The following is a 22351-nucleotide window of genomic DNA, read 5'->3' on the forward strand; positions in this document are numbered from 1 at the left end:
TGGACCTGAGAAGACACAACCAGTGCCAGTTTCAATATCATTTGACACTCCGCCACGTGAAAAACAGGTAAACTGAGCACAATGTTGAACTTTGACCCTGTGGTTCTTGGCAATGTTATTGAATTATGTAGCTGTTGGGGAAATGAAAAGTGTGAAAGCTGCAAACATTACGACAAAACATGAAAACCTTTTTGTTGAGAACTCAGATGGTGAGCCAAGGAAAAAATTGTAACATGGGAAATTTTGGGCACAAGTTATGCAATCGAGTCCATAAAACTAAACCAGATTTTGAACAATTGGACGTGCACAATCTAGCACAAAACTGACAAGGAGTACTGAGACATTCCACGGCATGAAAGTCGGCTTGAACACTGCTCGATAGCGCTAACCAATGGCCTTCCAACTTGGAAGGTTCATGGATATTAGTGTTAATTCCAAAGAGGGGAAGGCAAGCGCCATCGAGCCGAGCACAAGCTACATTCCAAGGCTTCATGGAATACTGGCCTGGTATGATGACGGGACGGCAAGACCAGACAAAACGGTCAAACCACAATTCGACAACGCAACGCAACAACCACCCACCTTGGCAGGCTCAATATTATCCCCTTGGTTAGCGTTATCGAGCAGTGCATGCCTGACTGTTCAAAATCTGGTTTAGTTTATGGACTCGATCGCATAACTTGTGCCCACAATTTCCCATGTTACAACTTGTTTGTTACCTCGGTGTACTCACTTCCAGTAACACTTTGTTGGAGCAAATCTCGAGTGAAAATGTGTAACTATTTTGAAAGATCATTATTTAACGGGAAAAATAAATTCACGATGTTTAGAAGGGTAGGCAGAAACTTCCTGTGATGGTTCTCAACTTCACCTAAATTACGCGTACATTTCAAACCCCTCTGTCATGCAGACAGTCTTCACACCTTTCTTCCAACTTGCTCTCTCGGTTCTTCTCACATTATACTTGGTACTCTTCGCACCTTATCAATCAATGGTGTTCTTTCTATCTATATGGCACCTTGTGCTATAAACACGGCTCTTCTCAGTTGAGAGGCCGCTCAGGGTGTGCTCAGGGTGTGCTCAGGGTGTGCTCAGGGTGTGCTCAGGGTGTGCTCAGGTTGTGCTCAGGGTGTGCTCAGGGTGTGCTCAGGGTGTGCTCAGGGTGTGCTCAGGGTGTGCTCAGGGTGTGCTCAGGGTGTGCTCAGGGTGTGCTCAGGGTGTGTTATTTCCAAGCTACTAATGCAATGTATTACACTGCCGCCCCGTGTGTAGGATTCCTCTCTTGTTGGGCAAACGGGAAGTTGCTTGAATTTTGCTTTGTTTGAGAAGTCAGTAAGAGTTGAAATGCCACAATAGCCTGCAACGCACCGCTCTACCCGAGCTAGCTACTATGTATGTAACTCAGGCTGTGCACGTTGTTGTGACTGCGGCCTCCGTCTGTAAACACTTTCATCATGTTCCTGTTGCACATTACTTATATGCTACACCTTACACTCCCAACCCCACCGGAATACTGACACAGCCTCTGCTGCACCCCCCCCCCCCTCTCCTAGCACCTTCCCTGTGAGTTTCACAATTGTAATCTGGCACCATCATCCCCTATTTATGCTAGCTTGTTCCTAGGCATTGTCTTTAGCTTGAGTACCAAGCCTAGTAACTGCTCTTCGTTGGATGGTTGCAGCACTTTGCCTCCTGCACAAGATGCTTTGTCCAGATACACATCCCATCTAAAGAGGATGCTGCCACCCCAGCAGCCCCAACACCGAACAGTCCACTTCACCCGTAGTACGTTTAAGAGATGTACTGCCCACGTGCACTAACTGGCCAATGAACTTCCAGTCCGCTCCCGAAACAACATGTGTCGAGCCTACCCTCACACAGTTGTCCCCGTGTGGAACCAGCTGCCCACCGGAGTCTTCTCTGGTCCATTCTGCACCAAGAACTTGCAACATTTCAAGGTTGCAGCCAAACGCTATTTGAAGATCAACGACAGGTCGTGGGCACATGACCATCTCTGAGTATGAGCATCATAACTGCCTCACCCCATGGCTCTTCAAATTCCGCTCCACATAATCCTCCTAATAACGTCTGTTCTTCTTTTCTCTCCTTCTCCTCCTTGCACTGTCTTTCATATTTTCCCCTCCTTCTAATGTACTGTCTCTCTTCCTAACATTTCATATCATGTACCTGTCATTGCTTTCATTTTTTCTTCTTCCTTTTTTGGTATGTTTTATGTCCCCAGGACGCCGAGACCTCAGGTCGGCTGAGGGCAAAAAGCCTCACCATCACTATGCTCCCATATGCAATTTTTCGTCTTTGCCTGTGAGCTGTATCATGGTAAAAAAAACGTCTGTTATACTGGTAGCAAGAGGTTGGCTGGTTCCTTCGTGCCTTCGTGGACCTTTTTCTTCTTTTGACAGCCTCTGCCTTGGCTTTTCTTCTGTACGGGTTAACCTGCGAGTGATGATCTGCTCTATGTTTCTTTAACGTAGAGCAGACCATCCGTGACTATTCACGTTACTGAGGATGGCCCGCCAAATGAAGATGACACTATTATTACAATAATTATTGCCTTCACTTGTTCATTTTCACCTCTTCCCTTACTGTATGCAGGAACAAGGAAGATATCTTTGCGCTTATTGGATATTTGGAGCAGGTGAGCAACTCCTTGTATGAATCAATGCTACACCAAAATGTTCGTTCATCACAACTACTACAGGTTATAAATGAACTGTTTAAACTTTGCACTTGAAAATACCGCCATTCCGGCAACAGGCTCTCAGCTGCACCAAATAGAACTTTGCCAATATTTCGCCCAATGATATGCAGGCATGCCCTGATGATGTCCAATGGGCGAAATATTGGCAAAGTTCTATTTGGTGCAGCTGAGAGCCTGTTCCCGGAATGGCGGTATTCTCAAGTGCAAGAAATACTTCCTCCGTTAACAAAAACTTCGTGATGGATTTTGATGGATATGAAAACGCTTAGAACAGGTCAAGAACAGTTTGTATCGACTGCAAATCACTGGACGAAGGTGATTCAGGCTATGACTATGTACAGCGTCTTTGCAAGAGACATTGTTGGCGGAATGAGCAGAGAGTTCAGTTTGCGTCGCTTTCGCTCGACTCATTTTTGACCTGCGTCGCTGTCGTCATCTGCTGCACGCGAGTCGTCATCTCTCTCGAGTCGTTGTTCCGCTCGTTTCAGCCTTGCCTCGGCTTCTTTGATCACACTCCGCTGACCTTGATGTCACCGTCGTTCAAGTAAGTTGGCTTTCAAGCTGCGTGATCCGCCGCGATGGCGATTACTCGTTTCCACCAGGGAGTCGTGAAACATATTTTACGACTCCCTGGTTTCATCGTCGCTATCCAGAACTCCGCGAAACGAGGAGTAAAGGCACAGCCAAACTGATTCCATTTTCCCTAATGGATACCCTGCCAGCACTGAACGGCAGCGGCTAGCAAGTCCAATCGCCTTTCTTTAGCCATGAGACTCGCATCGGACTGCAGACTTCCTGAAAGAATGCATGGTGATCATCATTCGAATCTGGGCTTTGCGCAGGTTGAACGAGAAGTTCTGAACTGCAAGCCCTCCTAGTTCCTTCGTCAGCTGGCCCAACTAGGTTGCACTCCACCATGGGTCTGCGCCAACCGCCAGTTTCCACCAGGTTCGGCAAGGGTTGCCTCGCGTTCCGGGGCGCCCAGCTGTGGAACACATTACCCAGCAATATACGTGCCATCTCCACGCTCCGCCAGTTCCGCGCCAGCATGATCCCGCACACACTTACTGGCCTTAGTACCTAGAGTACCAAACGTCCTGTTGATGATCAGCTGGCTTAGTTTTTCTCCACCTCTATCCTAATTACATCAGTCCCCAATTTCATTTATTACTGCTTTCTATCTGCATTCGCCACCTTTTCATTGGGCAGATCTGCCCGTTTGGTTTGCGAATTAAAATAAACACAACAACAACAACAACAACTTGAGAAGTTGAGTTCAGAATTATTTTCATTGAGCCGTGCGATCGGAGCAGCTCCTTGTTCACTCGCTCATTGTGTGGGCTCGCTGCTCCATTTTATCGCTCTCTATCGCTCTCCAACTTACTTAGTGCTAAAGTGGTAGAGAGGCCAAGCAGCGCAATATATCCCTCGTAGAAGTGGTATATCAGTTTCGCTCGCCATGACCTATGATGACTGTCATCACCTATGTTTCCACAGCGCAACCATCGATTCCGCTCGGCTTGTTGTGAAAGGTCGCTTGCCTTGCATCGTACCTCTTTCATGGCATGCCAGGGAAGGCCAAGAAAGTCGTTGCGACTCATTTCACAGCAGTTTGTGCCCAAATAAGCCCCTCAAAAATCCATCACGAAGTTTTTTGTTAACGGAGGAAGTACGCTGCAATGGAGTTTGGGAATTCTGAAGAAATGCTTTAACTTTGACTGCTCCTAATCATCATCCAAATCTTCGTCATCCTGATTGCATGCTTATGCAGTTCAAAGTTGATTCCAAGTTAGTTCTCAGTAAAAACAACCCAAACATACCATGCATCAGGTTAAAAATGTAACAGTTCCAAATTTGGCGTTTCAGAGAAAGGAGTTTTTTAAATTTTAGTTTTTGACGTTTGCAGCAAAAAGATCATGATTTGAGTGCTTGAATGGTGGAAACCCAATCTGTAAATAGCTGCAATGGAGTTTGTGAGTACTTATAAACGTACACTAGATTTGGGATAATACCTAGATGTATAGAAGCTACTTGACATGCAAATCACCGCGAATGGCGTGGTTTGGCTCTTAGAAAGAGTTAGGAGTACTTAATTTAACTTAGGACTGAAATTCGACAATTTGCTGTCTCCGAATAGTGTTATTTAATGACTTGTAACTCGAGTTGAAAAGAGCACATGTAGCACTTCTATCCTCACCAGACGATTGTTCATCTGATGTGCTACCTCTTAGATAATGCATTGGGATATTGGACTGATGAAGGATGCAGCACATCGACAACATCAAGGAATAGAACACTATGCGAATGTGATCATCTCACTAATTTCGCTATGCTATTTGTAAGTCTCTACTGACAAGAAGTGTTCTGTTTTCTGATGATCGCTTAGTGCGTGAAATTCGGAGTAAAGCACTTTTTTCATCCTATTATTCTTGTTTGAACTACTAGCTCTGCCTTTCGGTATTGAGCACTCTCTTGGATAGCCTGGAACCTCTCTGTTTTGTAAGTCTGTACTATGCGAGTTACTGCGAAGTACAGTCAACTTCGCTTATAACGACACTCGGCGGGGCATCAAACAGGTGTCCTTATTCGCGAAGTGTCGTTATACCCGAAGTCTCATTTCATTATAATTATTATTATGCATTGCAGTGGGATGGGACTTTGCTCTGGGCATGGAAATTCTGTCGTTATTCGTGAATTGTCGTTATATCCGCAGTCGTTTTTAGCGAAGTTGACTGTAGTTGAAAGGGGAATTTGATATTCTTCTTAGATGTTGAGCCAATGTAATCATGGATCAGGGGCCCGTGTATCTGGTCCCCCTTTCAGGGGGTGCACGGCCGCTTATGTGTAGGATGGCTGGTGCTTGTCATTTCAATTCAGTATAGTCGCTAGGTGCATGCTGAACCTTGGTGGAAGTTTGTATGGGGCCGGGGGTGCACGTGACTCCGTGCTCCATGCGGGCTACACACCTCTTGATAAATGGTGGAAGGACCAAATGTTACGAGTTATGGCCAACTGGACACCAAAGTAACTTGATCATATACAGTCAGCAAGTGTGACAACAAGGCACAAAACTGACAGGGACTTTCCTAGTCTGAGCCTTTACAAGTTGGAAGGTGGTTGATTTGCGCCACATAGATGTGTTGGAGCTAGGTGTCATGTCGTGAATGTCTCTGTACTCCTAGTGTCAGTTTTGTGCCTTTTTCTCGCACTAGCTGACTACGTATAATCTAGGTACTATGGGGGACAGGTGATCAAACTCGTAACATTTGGTGGACAGGTGATCAAACTCATAACATTTGGTGGACAGGTGATCAAACTCATAACATTTGGTGGACAGTTGATCAAATTCGTAACATTAGGTCCATCTTTTATCTACCGTTGATTGTCTTCATTCTGAAGTGGATGAGATAGAGAAGTGAACCAAAGCATATTGCCTCTGAGATAGAGAAATAGAAAGTGCTGAAGGTACTAGATGACCTAAGTGCTATTGCCACAGCCACCATCGCATGCTGCGTGGAAGAAGAGTTGGCAGCTGATGGCTGGTATGATGCTGTGTTTTAGATAGAACAGCAGAGAGTATTCCGAAGCAGTCACAAGGACAGGAGATGTGCTGGAGCAGTTGAGGGGGAATTTTAAGAAGGGTTGCGCCAAGTTTTTATTCCAAAACCCGTTGTCCGTTGAACGCACCTAAAAGCAGAAGGATAAAAAATGGTCCAGACTACAAAAGAAACAACTAATTTTACACCATCCAAAATTGGTTGCTCCCACACTGGAGCTCGCGCTTTTTCCTTCCGACCCGACTTGAAACTTGACTTGAAACCTGTCGCGTACGCGATCTCCACATTTTAAATATTTGAAACCTAAAACATTTACACACGTTACTTAATTTCTCGCAGCACGTGAGCTCTCATGTTTTGATAACCAAGGCGCATGCTTGCGCTTCTGGGCCTTTTTTTCTTGCCTCGGTTTGGAAAAGAGAGAGAGAATCCCGAAGAGTTTGGAGTAATTGGAGTGTATGTGCCCTATGATTGGAGTGACGGAAAGAGATCTAGAGTGTGAGATTTAGAGGCTGGTGAGAGAAGGTGCATGACCCGTATTTAGAGTAGTAGTCCATTGAGTGATCGTTTTATAAGTAAGGTACAATTCAGTCTTATTAGTCTCTCCCGACAAAACTTGACTTGAAACTTGACTGACTCACGACTGCCATCCAGGGCAAACGAAAAGTCCATCGAATCGTCCACTCGGCAAACCTGCCAAAAAAGCATCACTCCCGCTCAATACACCGTACTTCGGGGAAGTCACCCTCATCATTTGAGCTTGAGTAGGCTGAGGAAGATTGTGCCTGAAGAGCACGAGGGGAACAATATTCCATGGGTTCATCGCGAAGTGGTTATTTGTTAACTTTTGGCACCATAGCCTATATCTAATGGATGCATTCAGAGAGAGTATGTCACTCGCTCTTTACACTTAGATTATTTTAACTCTCAACTGTCTCAGTTCACACTGGTTTCACTGTCTCAGTTCACACTCAGCGGCTTTCACACCATTGTGACCATGTAATCATTAGAGAGGTTTCGACCCACGTGATTTGTGCTCTTACGTGAACGTCAATTTTTTGCGTTGACGCGAGCTCAGAAAGAGCTTTCGTTTCACGTTGCTTGTGAAGCACGTCGTTGCGCTGACGACAGGAGCGAAAACTTCAAAAAGTGAAAAAAGTGATTTTTGGTGAGCTTAGAATTTGAAAGTAGGTTGAAGTAAGTTTTGTTTCAGTAGGGGTTCGGAGAAGTGTTGTGAGGCCGCGACGATGATGGATCAACACCAACAAGCTGTTTTTGTTGCTGCCGTGGGACTAGGTGGCCGAGCTCTGGCCCAATCTGCTTCAAGACATCATGGCATGTTTTGAAGAGGATTGGGCCAGAGCTACTTGAACCACTTGAACTTGAAGCAGCTCCAGGGGACTCCTGATTTGAGGCAGAAGTTGCTGGACTCACACTGGCGGACATTGCGATGGAATGAGCTACGCTGAAACTAAGACGTGCAATTCGCAATTCGCCAACTTCTAGTAACTAATTGTACTTCCTCCTGTATCAGAAAGCAGAGAGGCCAAGCCAAGTGACTTTCCTTTTCTTTCGATCTCCGGCATGTTCCATCGTGACGCTTGCAGTCGGGATTCCCGCCAAAAGGCCAAAGTCGCACAAAATATTATTTATAGATAGTTTAGGCAAAATCGACAAAATCGAGTCAATAATCCCAACCTGATAGCAAGGCTAAACTTGCAAAAACTAGCGTTCACGTCGAACGTGAGTTGACTTCAGCTCACGTCATGAACGGGAGTTTCGACGCCAAATTTGCCACACTGACGTGAAATTTCATGGTGTAGTGCAGAACAACGTGAAACGAAACCTCTCTACTGAGGGGTATCATCATGGTGCAAGAGTCAGGAGCAGGCGTGAAGTTGCCAAGTTTTCAGACTTGGGGCTATGCAGCAGCAGTTCCGGCGTGAATGATATAGAATAGAGTTGGGGACTTAAAAGGGATGGAGTTAGTCATTTATTCGCAGAATTGGTATTTGCCATCGCCCTCCCCAAATTTGTTTCATAGCTTGGTTAGCGGATTTCAATATTTTTCTCTGTTGTCTTGAAAGGTACCTGACTATGAGGACAATGGCCTAAAATGGGTGTCCATAATTGGATGTGGGACTTCAATGCTGGCTATTGTTTCCACAATTCTTCTCATCCTCATAATTCCGTGAGTACATCGGGAGGATACTGGCTTTGTGTAAGCATCTCAAAGATGTTCATTTAGTGTATTTGTTTATTTTCCAATGAAGAAAGAAAATGTTCCGTAACTGATATTTTAGTCTTGCCTATAGACACCTGGTCATCACAGAGGAGCATTGGGAGAAGGGACAGAGTTCAGACATCTGGCCGGGTGATATTTCGGTCTGAGAATGGCGCTTCAAAGCAGACCACATAACTCAGCAGAGGTGGGTTCATCTCTGAATCCACTCGCATGTCCATTTGTACAACCTGTTTTCCCTAGTTCCACACAATGCACCTATTTCGCGCTTACACGCAAATGCTGATCCATTCGAATCCTCTGGACTACCCAACACTAAAGATTGTCCAATCATGGAGTCACTTAAGGCCCTTTCATGACCATTCTTTCCCGATTCTGAACAACACACTACTTCCAATCGCCACCACTTCCTCCTCTCTCTCTCTGCTATCCATTGCTATTCATAAACAGCCGCTCAATAACTAAAAAGGTGCATAAACTTAGCATCATAGCCCAAACCTTGCTACCAGACATCATATGCATCTGTGAGACTTCAAGTGCCTCTCCGCATTATCTCCATTCTCCATCAATGAATTATTATAAGCATGATATTGATAAGTCTTAACGTGCAACAGTTAGCACAATAATGACTGCTGTGCTACTGACATTCAACGACTTGACATTGAGCTCCATCACATCTTGAATTCGCACGCAAACAGCATTCCAACTTGGAAAGTTTTGGAAAGTTCTAAGTCGTTGGTTCTAGTCATTGGTTCTAGGTCCTTGAATGTCAGTACCACAGCAGTCATTATTGTGTGATTGCGCCCGGAGAATTCATTATACGAGCTTGTGTGGTCATGTTATAACCCCTACTTATCGTTATCGCCGTGGTTGCCTATTACCCACTCTCTTCACGTCATTGGCTGCTGTTTCCACTGAGTTTTGAGATGTAGCAATAAATCCTGTGTGAGTGTTCAAAGTTTGCTGGATGAGATTACTTTGAGCATCAGAATTGGCTGGCCTCTTTCGTCCACTGGTCGCTCTCTCGTGTACATGGGATACCATGTGAAGACAAGTACTAACTTTACAAGCACCATCTTGATTTGGTGATTGAGCGTACCCAAAACCAGTGCATCAGTACAAGATCACGGATAATGTGTTTGAAGCTTACACAGGCAGTCTCAAGTGCATGTTCTGGAAAGAGACTGCAACTTCAGCAAATCACTGGAACTTGGCGTCCAAGTTTTTCGAAGGTTTACACTTTGTTTCTGGGCTCGTTTCTAGGCTGACATTTGATTTCACCTTCCACGTTACTTTAATAGCGTCCCTATTGCTAATTTCTGTGACAGGGCAATTATTTGGTGGTGTATATTTCTTGATGCGACTTTCAATATGAATGATAAATTCAATGTTATCACCCACACGCACATCAAGCAAGTGGAAGTTGGGGTTGCGGAGCTGCTGCGCCTGGATCATATCAAGTGTTTTGTAACAGAATTTGTAATCAGCGAATTGTTTGCAACAATGCATTTATACCCGGCGGCCCCGCAAAGCGGGATTGTAGAAAATTCTGTTACAATGCTGGTAGATGGCAGGCAGTGCAAGAGATTAAGGCCAATGATCCTAGCTAATGCTGCTGTGCCCTTGTGGGGCACGGCTGTGCGCAGGTAGTCAAATGACTGCTGGTCAAATGACTGCTGGGACCGGACGGTCCTGCTGTATGCTGGGGCCAATTGGCCCGGCTGCTGGACACAGTGTGTCTATGCTGGGACCAGCTGGTCCTGCTGGGACCAGGTGGTCCTAACTAATGCTGCTGGGACCATGTGGTCCTGCTGCTGGGCAGCGCGTGCCGCCAGTGCTTGAAAGCTCATGCAGAGAATTGTTCCGAAATGCATTCAGCTGAGGGGCTTTGCTTGCTTCCGCAAGAAGAGTCAGTGGTTAGTAGCAACCTCGCTTATACACACTGCTCTTAGCCACTGCTCTTAGCCATATTTCCTTTCTTGCTTTCTTTCCGCGGTTGAGTAAACGCTGTGCTACATGCATGCAGATAGGCTTAGCAGTGACAGTGCGCAACACAATGCGTTAAAGAGTTTGAGTATGTGATCCAGGCTGGAGCAGAGATCTTTAATCGGGCAAGCTGCTGAGAGGTCATATTCCCACATAAGGGGGTGCAGAGTGCTTAGAGTATTTTGGACAGGATTGATACAAAAACCAGTGACCAGCAGCACGCGCATGCACACATGGCAGCGTAGCCGGCTCATTGCTGGCCAATAGGCAGGCCAGCCGACACGGAGGTACGTTTTGTACATGTCACTAGCCCAGCGGCCGGCCTTCTGGAGCTGCCAAGCTGAGGCATTCCTTCCGGCCATTGCAGTAGCCCCGCCGATCCTGAGGGAGTGACTGCTAACACCCGGACCTAGGGCTCTCGTCATCCAGTAGTTCACATCTTTGGCTGTGAAATATTGCCCACTTCGGATTATGAACAGCGGTGACGTCGTTGGCGTTGCTTGGCGGATAGCGTGGTACTTGCGCATTGCTTGGACAGGGCAGAGCTGGCTGCCGGACCATGGCTGCAAGATGACTTGCCCCAGTGCCACGTTGGGAGGTCTTCGTTATCCCGAGTCGTATGCTGATCTGAGTCCCAGTGAGTGAGACTTGACCCAGGGTCAGAGTGCGGCCATTCGAAGCGGAGCGGGGAGAGGCGGCAGTATCCTCGCTCACTCTGAGCAATCCCGCAAAGGCTGTCATGAAGGCGGCCCAGAGCATGCACCTGTCCGATTCGCAGTAGTGGGAGCGCTGGATCACGGTCAAGAGCTGCTGCAGGTCTGATTGGGTGGTAGCCTGGCGTTGACATTGTGTCGGTGCTGCTTGCTGGCGGTGCTGCCATTGCTGACGCTCCGCTCCCTTCAGGGCTGCTGTAACTCTATCGTGCTGAGTTGTGTGTGACGGCCCACCATGGCAGAGGAGGTAATACCTCACGGCGGATACATATACTCGGATGGTTGCGCTAGATCTGTGACCGGATACGCAGTGGGTGATGAATGCAAGTAAGTCATTTACCGACGGCCTACTCGGCTGGCATCCCAGTTGTGTACACAGCTTCAGATACGCCCCACTCCCTGGCGGGTATGTGCGGGCAGAACTTGGGGCTACTGAGTCCCTAATTAGGTCGCCGGCCTTTATCAGTAGCGTCTGACGGAGATGATGTGCTCTATTGAAGTAGTCTGTTTGTTGGCGTTGGGCAGCATGATGCGCCCATTGTTCTCCCCATAAAGAGAGTGCAATGGCAATTGGGTAGAGTTCCCGCCAGATAATGCTGCGAAATAGGCCATCCGACTGGTCTGCTGACCATGTGCCATAGAACCGTGCTGTGTTGTAAAGCACGCCGAAACCGACGCCAGGCGTGTCAGTGAAGAGCTGAAGGCTGGGGGACTTGGACCAACTGATGTCTCTGAATAGGGCAATGCCATTCCATGGGAGCGCCGATTCGAGCAACTAGTATGATAGCTCTGCTCGGGACCGCTAGAGCTGAGCTGGCAAATGACTCCGCATGGAGCAAATGACCCGGCATGGAGCCGCCAATGACTCTGAGTAGAGCCACCTAATGCTAAATATAAAGGTATGCATGACAGTTGAGAGCATATATTCGCATGCATTGTAAGAATACATTCTCGCTCCACATATATACTGGTACACACAGATTATAGACAGCGACAACACACAAATTGAAGGGTAGTTGGCCGCAGCCAGATGTGAACCGAAGCACGAGTGAGGCATGAAAGCAAGCACTGCAGAACAGAGTGTGTCTCAAATGGGAAAGATGTGCATGCGGATAACAGAAATAGGCCATGATGCAGAACCACTTGGGACCGTCAGATTAATTTTCCTGGACCGAGCCAGCCGGGAAAAAACCCTCGCGCCGACGGACGCAGTAGTGAGGGAAAAAACCGGGTGTATAACCCCAATGGCGATTTGGCATCATATAGGCATGGCAAGCATATATTGGCAAGAGATAAAGAACACGCCCGATGCCGTATATGCAACCGAAACATGTTGAGCGAGAAATACAATGTCATGTGTGCGCCAGAAACGTGAGTTGAGGTAGCGGGTGGGAGGGTGGGAAGGAAAGTGTGTGGGAACAAATGTTCCGCAAGTTGCTTGCTCGATAGTCAAAACAGCAATGACAGTGCAAGAGACCCGACTAGCGCATGCGCACGGGTCGGACCAGCTTCCTGGGCTGAAAGATGCATGATCGAGCGATGCCCACCCGATTTATTTGGCATGACACCAAGACATGCCCTCTTGTCCCAGGTGAGCATCCACAACATCAGGGTAGTCAAAAGCTGATCTAAGATTCTTGCTGAGGGTAGAATGCTTAACACCCTTAGGATGTGATGCTGGTATACCAACAGTTTGTTCAGGTAGTGTGTGCGTTGCATGCCTACAATGATGGACAACACTGCCCATGCTTCGGACCAGGCCACTGTCTATACTCGACTCTCGCTTTTTCTGCTATGCTGGGGCCAGCACTACTGACCCATCCGAGTCGTTCTCGAGCCTGAAACGTTTGGCTGAGGGTTCAGCAGGCACTGCTGAGGGGCGCAGGAGCCTGAGGAGGAGTGCTAAATCTACGAATTCCCCTCGCAGCACTTTCTCCACCACTCTCGGCCACATGTGCAACACGCAGGGGACGGGTGTGGGCATGTGGTGGAGATGCATGTACAGGCACGTCAGAGTCAAGCCTACCTAGTACCTGCCGAGTTCAGGTCTTGTGCGCAGTCAGGCGATATCAGCATCCGGCTCGCCAGAGTCGTCCCCGGAAATGGCTTCTCGGATGGAGGAGCGGATTAGCTCGCGGATCTCCTGGTGCTGCTGTTTGGAAACGACTCATGATAGGCTAGCGGCGGAAATTCGCACAACACAGGCCCGGCGGAAGCAATTGTTGATTGGTCCGGCCAAGTTTTTTCGCCAACACAGCACTTGCGCATGTGTGACACAACACAACGTCTCTTTGCTTTGATCGTAGGTCAACCAAGACCAAGTCTTGAAATAATTATGACGCCTGACAAGAGCGCTTCACCACTGTCTTTTTCCCAAATTCCTGCCGAGGAAAGGCGAAGGAAGTGGTTGGGTGGACTGGCACTTCTGGCACAGATATTTCGCTGGAAGAAGCCATAGCTGCTAAGCATGCACTGCAGCTAAGCTGACCAAACAGCGAGAACAATTTTGAAAAACTACTTCGTTCAGTAAAAGAATCTGAAGCACTCGACGAAAACCCCTCAAGACTACAAAATTAATTACAATGTAGTATCCATCATTATCATGGCACGTGCTTTCAGGTCGCGCCACAGCTACAGGCGCCTAGGCGCCGCCCACACACAGGCGCTAGGCCACATGGCCACAGCTAGCCCTCAAGCGTGCACGGTAAGATCAGAGCGAGATCGCAAGTACGCGTACATGCAATCGATGATCACAACAGTCAATAACGTTACTGCGTCGTAAAAAAATCGTCGGTGGCCGAAAAGTTGGTCCGGCCATGGCCGGACCGACCGGAGCGGCTCCGCCGGCCCTGCAACACTGCTGATATTGCAAGCCAAGGTGCTCAAACTAATTTGTTTGCATAGAAAGGTCTCGCTGCTGTTCTCTGCCAGCAAGGCTGTGAGTCCCACGCTTGTGCATGTGCCATTTTCCCACGCGCTTGGGGACGATGTACAATGACAGCCGGCGTTGCGGACTGCCTGCGAGGCGCTGGCCGCGAGTGCTTCTGTGGCATGATAACTTTGGTTTGCCCGTTGCAAAATGATTTTTTGCGCACGCGCAAAAATACGTTAACACAGAAGGCGCATGCTCTGTTCCCAACAAACTCTCACGCGCTCATTGTTCTCCGAAGTCCACTGTTCCTGACTTCAGTTCTTGCTTTGTCCACATTGGCAGTGGATTTCTTTCTCAACCTCAATCTCAAGGTTTACCACAGCTCACGGAGATGCCCCGTGCACGTAAGCAGTCGGCTCCCGGGCCCAGGCGTTCCAGTCGCAGGCGCGCCTTGTCGTCCCCGTATGCCGACACTCCAAATCGAGCCCCTGCGGAGCATGCGGCCGATCGTTCCGGCAATGCCCGTGCGGATCGTTCCGGCAATGCCCGTGTGGAGCAGGACGATATCCCGTCCGCCGTTCCCCAGCCGGCCAGCTTACTCACAACTGGCCTAAATCCACATTCCGTTACGGCGGCCGTGTCGACGGCCCTGCACCCCCTGCTGGCTCGAGTCGAGCGCCTTGAGGAGCGAATTTCAGCTCGCCAGGATCCGGACGGCCATGCTCAGGCGGCGGTCCCCTCAGTGGCAGATGTGGTCCAAACCGCGTCCAACACCGTCACCCATCACCCGCCGCAGGTCGACTCCGGCCCCATGGACATTTCCCTCATGCAACCCGCGCTGCCTCCGATCCCAGCGCCCATGGCGAACACTCGTGAGTCCAGCTCTATTGTTCCCACGGTCCTGCGTAAGTTGCTTGACAGAATCACACGCGGCGAATATATTGAGCTGGAGGATCTCCTCCCAGAGAATGTGGGCGCAGGGTCCGAGCCCTTGGAGCTCAGTACCGCCAACGGAGAGGGCCGGCGTGTGTCCCTCAATTTATGTGTGACTAAGAAGCGCTCCATTGTCGACTTCACTGCCTGGCTGGAAGCCTACACAATCTACATGGCCTGCGCACTGAAACATGTGCCATTCCGAGCACTGGAGCTGGTGACGTACCAGCCATTATCTGTACTGCCAACCAGCAGTTTGCGACCCCAGCTGTACTGGGGCATGACCATGCCTTCCGTGCAGCGGTGGCAACAACCTCGGCTCGTTGGGACGCAATCGGCCAAAGCCTCTGGAGCCTGCACCTGATCCGGGCATCCCGACCATCATGTCCGCGCTGCACAACGCACCACAGCCGTGACCGTTGCCCACAGTATTTGGCAGGGCCACATGCTCCAGCTGGCACCAACACCAGCCGTCCTACGCAGCGATTTCTGGCCGGGGCGGGCAGCACCCGCCAGATCTGCCTCAACTTCAACCGTGGCCGCCCATGCCAACACCTGCCCTGTGAACGCTTGCACGTCTGCTCAACCTGCGACGACCGAGGTCATCCCGCCGCTCGCTGCACCAACGACGGTCGCCGGGGACCCCGCCAGACGGACAAGCCCGTCGCAGCGAAGTAGTCTCCCCACGCCTCTGTACATAGCCCGCCTAATGACTCTTTTGCCTCGCATTTCTAATCGTGTCCTCTCTGACTTTATCCTTAATGGCTTGCAACACGGGTTCCCCATTTGCCACTCTGGTGCTTCTGTATCTATCATCTCTGGCAACCTCCCAACTTCCATTGAACATGCTCAGTTTGTACAACAACAAATTGCTGACCAGGTCCGACGTGACGAATCGGCCTGTCCTTTCTCTGGCCAGCCTTTCCACCCATTTGTATGCTCTCCGCTCGGCGTAGTGCCCAAGAACAACGGGAAATTCCGCCTCATTCACCACCTGTCTTACCCTGATCGTATGTCTGTCAATGATGGAATAAACAAGGATTCGTTCTCCCTGCATTATGTCACAGTGGACGATGCCATTGAGCTTCTGCAACGTCAAGGTACCGGTGCCTTGATGTCGAAGCTCGACATACGCAATGCATTTCGACTGGTCCCGGTCGCACCCACTGCATACCATTTGGGTTTCCAGTGGCAGGGCCAATTCTACTATGACAAAGTACTGCCATTCGGGCTGTGGTCCGCACCCTACTTGTTTAACTGCATTGCGGACGCACTTTGCCAGATAAGCTGTGAACTGTTCCAGGTTCCCAACCTCCTGCACCTTCTGGACGACTTCTGGCTCTGTGGCCCTGCAAACTCAATGCTATGTGCGCAGCGTCTGAACGTAGTCCTCTCCGTATTCCGCTACCTGGGAGTTCCCATTGCCGACGAAAAGACAGTCGGCCCAACCTCCTGTCTCACCTTCCTGGGCATCGAACTGGACTCCATCCAGAAAGTGGCTCGTCTCCCACAGGACAAGGTTGACGACATCCGCTCCAGACTATTGGCCTTTCGCCAACGCCAATCCTGCCGTCTACGGGAGCTTGAACAGCTGTTGGGCAAGCTGAACTTTGCCAGCTGCGTCATCACGCCGGGCCGTACATTCATGCGCCGACTGTATGATGCCACGCGCAACGTTTCCAAGCCCTACCACCGCATCCGCCTCTCTCCAGAATGTCATCTGGACCTTCTTTGGTGGTCTCACCTACTCGATGGCTGGAATGGCAAGTCATTCTTCCTCGATCTCCAGGAGACGCTGGCCAGCGACATCCTGATAGAAACTGCCGCATCTGGCGCCATTGGGCATGGCGCAGTTTACGGCACGCATTGGTTCGCCGACACCTGGTCACCACAACACACTCCGCTCTGCATTACGTTCAAGGAGCTGTATCCCATCTGCATTGCATGTGCTACGTGGGGCCACCAGTGGCGTCGCAAGCGTATCCGCTTCCATACCGACAACGAAGCTGTCGCCGCTGTTCTCAAGTCTGGCACCAGTCGCTGCCCTAATGTGATGTCATTCCTATGGCAGCTCTCCTTCATCTGCGCCAAGGGTAACTTTATGGTCACCGCCCGTCACATACCTGGAACTACCAACATCCTTGCTGACGCTCTCTCCAGGCAAGATTTCAAGCGATTCCATTCGTGCCACCCTACCGCCGCTCACATGCCCACTCCCGTGCGTGCCCTTCTGTCCATTCCTGGGGAGACTTCGGCCGTGCCTTGCACTGCCGAGTGACGGAAGTCCACATGCAAACTGCCATGAAAGCTGGCAGCACCGATCCTGGGTAAGCGCTGATCAGACAGACTAAGCCCACTTATTGTGGGTGCCAGAGCATAACCGAATGTCACCAATGTACCGACTGTACACTCAGTAACTCAATATCACTCTACTATTGTCCACAATCTGTGGCACCCCCTCTACAGTTAACAGTGAATAGGAGGTTCTCTATTTGGGGAGTCAACCTTGCTTACCAGGCTCCTCATACGGCTCATTCAGCCTCTCACACTCAGACGGCTCACTCAGCCTCGGCTCACTCAGCCTCTCAATACGGCTCAGTCAGCCTCCGCAGCCCGGCCCTGCCCGGCTGCCTCCATACGGCTCACTCAGCCTCCGCAGCAGGGCCCTGCCCAGCTGCCATACACACACATTCACACAGCTCTAAGCTGTCACTCACTCGGAGCCTGGCAAAGCAATTGACAAACCCTCCTATTCCCCAAACTGGTTGCTCGTTGTGTGAGTGCGGCATGCAGATGCTTGTGTTAAATGATTTTTGCGCACGCGCAAAAATACGTTAACACAGAAGGCGCATGCTCTGTTCCCAACAAACTCTCACGCGCCCATTGTTCTCCGAAGTCCACTGTTCCTGACTTCAGTTCTTGCTTTGTCCGCATTGGCAGTGGATTTCTTTCTCAACCCACCCACCCACTCCACTATTGTCATCATCATGTTTCCTATTCTAGTTCTCTCCTGTCGGTATCCATTATCATACCGGCCTACAATAACTACACCAATGCCGTCTACCGGCGAAACTCTGTAAATACATGGAGGGGAGTCAACCATGCTTACCAGGCTCCTCATCCGGCTCATTCAGCCTCTCACACTCAGACGGCTCACTCAGCCTCTCAATACGGCTCACTCAGCCTCCGCAGCCGGGCCCTGCCCGGCTGCCTCCATACGGCTCACTCAGCCTCCGCAGCAGGGCCCTGCCCAGCTGCCATGCACACACATTCACACAGCTCTAAGCTGTCACTCACTCGGAGCCTGGCAAAGCCATTGACAAACCCTCCTATTCCCCAAACTGGTTGCTCGTTGTGTGAGTGCGGCATGCAGATGCTTGTGTTAACCTACATTTTACATCTCACGGGTGCAGACTTTCTGTAAACTTGTCTGGTGGTGAAGGATAACTTATGTGAGGCATATTTCGATTGCATGTTTTTCTGTATTTTGTGAACTAGTTTACCGTGAACAGTGTGTAGATTTAAAACCTGTCGGACGCATCACGGCATCACTCAGCTTCATAGGTAGTGTGTAGATGTTCACTACTTTCTTACTGTTTAACCTTTCTGTAATATAACTACTTTCTTAGTGTTTAACCTTTCTGTAATATAACTACTTTCTTAGTGTTTTTACCTTTCTGTAATAAAAATACAGGAATAATGTGAGGTCATGAAGTATGACGACCAGCCAATGTAAGACAAGGATGATTTGTGTGTTTGGTTTTGTTTATTCCAGGAAATTGCGGCAGTCAATTCATCATCGGATCCTGCTTGGCTATGCCATTACACTGCTCATTTTCATCATACTATTCACTATCGCTCTCTATGATTCCAAGCTGAACAAGAGCAGTGGCGCTTGTAAAGCTGTTGCAGCCATTCTCCAATATCTGATTCTGTGCGTCTTCATGTGGCTTTCATTCGATGCCACTATACTCCATCAGAAGCTGGTTGTCGTGCTTGGGACGGACCCTGAAGCTTTGACGAAATGGCTTCTCATTTTAGTGTTCGGTAAGTGCAGTGTTTGTGATTTCGTAATGTTTGATGAACAAGTATCAGACCAAAGCTATGACTAGAATGATGGCCGCAAACATCCTCACACAACATCAAATTTGATAGAAACTTTATGTACGAGCTCGTAGATGTAAAAAGTTGACGAGGAGACATTTAAAAAATGGCGAGAAGACAATAATTTGATAACCGCAATCAATAAGACAAGCTGAATTGCCATTTGTGTCTACTTTATCCATGCAGTGTAAAATGGTGGAGACAATGTGCAATAAAACAATGGAAGCAGGAAGAAATTGTTTAGAGAAAATTTAAAAAAAATTAGGTTATATGATAACATAGGAGGGGAAGGTGAGCGCAACCATAATGATGATACTGGCAACACCATTGGACAATACGGTCAAACCACAATGCAAGGACGCAAAGCAACATTCCATACAACTTATGTGGCTCAAAGATGCGAAGATCAATTCAAGGGGAAGCTGGAATTTTGCTTTGCGTCCTTGAATCGTGGTTTGACCGTATTGTCCAATGGTCTTGCCAGTATCATAATCGACATGCATGTACATCCGCCAACATCTTTCACAGCTGAAACTTTCACAGTTTCAGCTCATGCTTGTCTTGGTTGCGCTCACCTTCCCCTCTATGTTATCATAATAACTTAGAACATTCCAAGTTGGAAGGCTGCTGGAGAAAAAATAGGATTAGAACAAGTTTTTTTCGCCTGAATCCGATTTTTCTAGATGCGTATTTCCACATGGGAGGCATGCTTGAAGAATCACATTGCTATGACAATTCCAAAGGAAATGGTGAGGCTGAAAGCACCAGTTCAAATGGAATACTTCAACTAATCTCTTCTAAGATGCTTCTCGAAAAGGTGATCAGAACCATTCGAACGCACCCTTAGCCTCGACTTTGGGAAACGTGGAACCACACATATTGATGATCCAGATTTTCTTATTGACCACATTCTTTGTGTGCATTTGTTTATATCCTCTTACCAGCAATCCCCTTCATCATTGTAGCCATCACGGCTGGTGCAACGCAATTTAAGGCATACTCGGACGAGACGTGAGTTGAAGAGAATGAAATATTTATAAGAAGAAAAGAGGACCAAAGAGCTATAAGTTGTGCTGTATTACCCACTTACACCACCAGTTACGTTGCAATCAGCTCATACGATAACATTGGACAACACTGACCAACGCTACTGACGTTCCACACCTAACTTGCAATCATCTCTAGCACATCTTGGATGCGCACCCCAACAGCGTTCCAACTTGGAAGCTTCTAAGTTATAGAAATAACGTAAGGACGTCAGTAATGTTGGTCAGTGTCGTGCAATGTTATTGCATGAGCTGATTGTAAAGTACCTGCAGTGGTGTTACTGGATATTATAACATAACTTGTAGCTCTTTGGTCCTCTTTTCTTCTTATAATTTGGCTTCCCACTAGAGTGAAATACATAATATTATCATATGTATGTAATAATTATTGCAAGGCGTAGTGGGAACACGGTCCAATTAGGAGAGAGTGTGTGATAGCCAACCATGGCACATAATTAGGGGTTGTGAGGGGAAATATGGGACAGAAGTGATAATAAACTCTGTGGGGAGGGCGAATGTCGGTAAAGTCAGTCAAGAGCAACGGAGATACCGTAGAATCCCGCGGATAAGCCCACCCGCGTATTAGCCCATGCTCACGCATAAGCCCAGGGAAAGTTCGAACATCACAAGGCTTCGTCGTACAAGCCCATGGACCTAATTTGTACCAAAAGTCCATAAATTATGGACTCTTGGTCGTACCATGTACATGTAGGTAGTGCATGTAGTTTTTTTTTGTTTGTTTGTACATTTCAACACAATCATCGGTTGTTTTCGTTTGAACAGTGGCTTTCAGCATTGCACTTCTCACTTCCTTGGTACTTTTCAATAGCACAATGTTGATGTCGGCGTATAAGCCCATGCCCGCGTATAAGCCCATGTTCTTGTATAAGCCCACCGAAATGTCCTTGTGAAACAGATAAGCCCATGGGCTTATCCGCGGGATTCTACGGTATGAAGGATGTGAAGGATATGAAGGGAGCGTGGATAATGAGCCAGGGGCGTTGTGCTGAAGACGTTCGCCACAATGTGAACTGATGCAGCTACGTAATCTTGTCGTGGTTCATGGATTTGTGTTATTAGTTTGCTTTCATGTATGTGCCTTGACATCTTCGAATTGCGTAATTATTCTCAGAATTTATTGTTGTATTTTAATATAGCGTTTGTAGTTGAGACATATTGTTGCGTCGATACAATTCAGTTCTCCTTATTAGTATCGCGCTAGTTGTATGAATTACAAAGTAGCAGTCAAGATCTATTCTCTAGTCGGTTGTAATAGACATTCGTTCCACAGGAATTGCCATAATTATCCTTGTGCAGATTCTCACCTGATTTCGTTCGTTCCGCGTTCCATAGTTTTTCTATTCTACGCCCCGCAGTTTCTGACAGGGTTTGTCATCACCCGTTGGGGTGTTGCCACTCACTGGCAGATTGATAGACATATTTCACCAGCACAGATTCTCTGCACAGGAAGTATTTCAAGTCCTTTGTTCTCTTTTCTTTACAATTCACACTTGAATTTTCGTTTCTCTTGTTTTTTTGCTTCTGCACTGACGCAGCGTTTTCATATCTTGATTTCCGCAAACGCGTCGTCGCGTACCGCGATTCCGGACGCGACGCCGTATTTGCCGCATGCATTCGTCACGGGTTTCTGTTTTTGGGCACTGCACTGCATTGCACATTGCAATATTGCACTCTGCACGCGTAGACCCGGGTGCTCGAATCAGAAACGATTTGACAGGTGTGACATTTCTCATCTGTAAATCTCAACAATGTCTGACTCTGAATATACTTTTGTTGAGGCGATGGAACAGGGAAGGGAGTCTGGCTTGACCCACCCAGCAGGAATTCAGAACCTGGGTGCGCTACAACACAAGCTACAGTACACAGTAAAATTGTCGTATTTCCTTCGGATTTTTTATTTGAAAATTGGGTGCTCTGTAATCGAATTCCTTTCTACTTTAGGTCGGACCCTAGAGCACTACCAATTCCGTCTGTAGGCTCCCTCGATCCCTCACGACCACACACTCAAGACCCAAATACGGCTTGTTTACAGGAATTAGTCTAAAAGGAGAGTAAAAAGATCCACAAAAGCCAGCCTGATGCCGCGAGGTTCATGCCCTCACGCGCATCAAAGAACCATAGCAAAAATGGCGCACAGCATGATCAGATCACATGATCA

At 48.2% G+C, this 22351-nt stretch overlaps 1 protein-coding gene across 1 annotated transcript in view; it reads left to right on the forward strand.

The window, feature by feature from the left end:
* LOC135816233 (adhesion G-protein coupled receptor G7-like) overlaps positions 1–22351 on the forward strand; it is a 115075-nt gene that overhangs the window by 73347 nt on the left and 19377 nt on the right. The window lies entirely within an intron of this gene.

The sequence above is a fragment of the Sycon ciliatum genome, chromosome 4 (assembly GCF_964019385.1).
Source record: "Sycon ciliatum chromosome 4, ocSycCili1.1, whole genome shotgun sequence".
Classification (NCBI taxonomy): domain Eukaryota; kingdom Metazoa; phylum Porifera; class Calcarea; order Leucosolenida; family Sycettidae; genus Sycon; species Sycon ciliatum.